Source organism: Ananas comosus, linkage group 19 (assembly GCF_001540865.1).
Source record: "Ananas comosus cultivar F153 linkage group 19, ASM154086v1, whole genome shotgun sequence".
In the NCBI taxonomy this organism is placed as follows: Eukaryota; Viridiplantae; Streptophyta; class Magnoliopsida; order Poales; family Bromeliaceae; genus Ananas; species Ananas comosus.
Genome location: NC_033639.1, coordinates 6,192,331 through 6,195,040, shown reverse-complemented (window position 1 = coordinate 6,195,040; position 2,710 = coordinate 6,192,331). Strand labels below are relative to the sequence as shown.

Below are 2,710 nucleotides of genomic sequence, written 5' to 3'. Positions count from 1 at the left end.
ATTTCTGGATTTTGTAAAATAAAAGGTTTTCTACCCCTCGTGGTAGCGTTTTTAAAAGAATAAAGGTTTCTGTGTAGGAAACAGCTTTCAAAAGGTTTTTGTGGATTTCTGTTTAAACCTCGAATGTAAAACTGTGATGTGAATGGGGAATGAATGAATGTATAGCTATCTGTATATTCATTTGATTGTGGTTGTATACTGTTTGTACTTTTGTACTTGTGTGACGCCGTGCAAGTACAGGGGAGACTCTGTCCGTGTGAACAGTGGATTCCTTGTATTTGTGGCGGATCTGGCATACTCTGGGGTCAGGTTTTTTAAAAAAAAAAATTCAAACGCTTTTCCGCTGTATTTCAAACAAAAAGGGGACCCCGGGGCGTGACAAGAAGGCTTGTTGGAGGGTGGAGTTAGCACTTGTGCAACAAGTGGAGGAAGAAGCTAGAACTCAAGGTGAGTTCTTGTGATTTACGCTAGGGTTTTGAGTTAATTACTTCTAGTAATTGTATCTAGAAGCTTGTATGCTAGATTAATGTGTGAATCTTCATGTTTTATGAGGTCTATATGGATTATTGGAAACCCTAGGGGTCAAATTGGAATTTTGCTAAGTTGGAGATCTAACTAGGGTTTGATCTTTTGTAGCCCTAATTGACGAGTAATCTGACGCATTGGAAAATTCGGATCGAGATTCCAGCGAGTCTACGCCAAGATATTAAGAAAAAACCCCATTTGGACTTCTTAATTTTGCCGTGGTCGAGGGGAATAGGCGATCATAAATCACAAGACTTGAATCATAGCCTTTTGGCATCCCTATGAGGTGGGTGGTGCTATCCGAAATCATCGAATCTCCTTTTATGTCTAAATGTCACCCATTGAGCATGTATGTATATGTATGATTCATGCATAGTAGGGTTAAAATGAGAATATGTTGATATATGTATATCCCTTGCATGCTTTTAGTATAAAGATGCATATGAGTTGAGAAGAAGATATTGAGAAATTGTGAACTCTATATATGTATGAATTGAGATATGAACCTAGTCGAGGTAAAGAACATGGTGACATGATGACAAGTGAGTGAAATAGCACCTTGTGGCATTAGTGAGCATAATGAATGCTAAAGAATGAGACACTTTGTGTGTGTGTCATTAGTGAGCATAATGAATGCTAAAGAATAGAACACATAGAGTGTTGTGGCATTGTGAATATGGCATCCTCATAGTTGTGGATTAGCGAGCATGGCATCCTTATAGTTAAGGATTGGATTGAACATGGCATCCTTATAGTTAAAGATTGGATCATACTCACTTGTAAGTCTTGGCTTGAGGGCGGTCGCTCCCCCTCGAGCGATAAGCTCCGGAGTAGTCATCACTGGGTTGTAGTTTTTCGAGAGGACGGTCCCGTCGAGTTGTAGGAGTTTCTCTCCAATAGCAGGGATTTGAGTTGGTGAGTTTTGTTTGTGGGCAAAACCTACGGGTTAGCCGAGAGGATTGGGTATTGAGAATGGTAATCAACATGCATCATGAGCATCATATATTGTTAGCTTTCTCGTTTAGGCATAGTAGCTGGATTTGTTTAGAATGGTTACCTATCTATCTGCTTTTTCTATTTATGCCTGATTTAGACCTAGTGGGAAAGTCGGCGGGGTCGGCAGCCGAACCCACTGGAAACTTTCGTGTAGTTCTCACCCTACCATTTTTACAAATCCAGGTTCAAGCGAGGCGATCGAGGACCGTGGCAAGGGTATCGCACCCTAGCTAATGACTACCCGAGTATAGAACATACCTTGTCGTTATCATCTTTTGTTTATGATGAGCTAATGTATAAATGATGTAAAAAGGGTATGTGATGTATCTTTTGGATGATGTATAAATGAAAGAAAGAATGTAAATTTTAATATGCATTTATGTGATTGAATGTAATCATAGTACTTGCGTGGATATAGTAATTTGTACGACTTTCACTTTTGTTGTTGCTTGCCTTCGTGCAAGCTATGTATATCTCTATTTCCGCTTGCGCAAATTTATATACATATTGATACTTGTGTTGAACCTTGGGCGGGCAGGGGTGGTGCTGTCCGTACGGCATCTGTTGCTGAGCCCGAACCGACCAAATCGGCGGTCCCAGGGCGTGACAACACAATTGAGAGTGTTGCTGTATTCCTCATTATCTTGGTTCCCTCGTGGACTTGCTAGAATAGCCGCAAGAACTGACGAAACTCAGCTACAACAGCAGCAATAGCAGCAGCATAGTGTAAGGACAGTAGTGAAGTATTTTTGAAATTTCTTTTGATTGGTACTTTGTTGCTGCGATTTGAAAATTCCTAGGTGTTCCTATGGTTGAGAGGAACCTATATTTAAGTTTGAGCCGCTAATTTAAGTGAGCATACCTAAATTTTAGTTTTTCCAACCTAATCATCATTTTGTTGGAATTTAGCTCAATTTTTTATTTGGCTCAATCCGATAGGGATCCTTTGAATTTTACTACTTTTCTTGGTGAATTGGGATCTGAAGCACATGCTCGCTAAGTTTCATCTCAATCCATGGTTGGATTTGCACTCCATATGGATTTGAACTGACACATCAAAAACTACTAACTACACTCTATGCTAGTATAAATTTCAGCATATTATAGCTATGATACATGATATTTTCTCTAGTTAGTATGCTAGATCTTGACAACAAGAATCCTAATGAGATTATCATGTTGTAATGAC

General features: G+C 39.4%; 1 long non-coding RNA gene across 1 annotated transcript; it reads left to right on the top strand.

Moving 5' to 3' along the window:
* LOC109725123 lies at positions 303–1,934 on the top strand. The gene is made up of 3 exons (XR_002220194.1): positions 303–447; positions 637–811; positions 1,705–1,934. It is a non-coding gene; the product is annotated as an uncharacterized LOC109725123 (long non-coding RNA).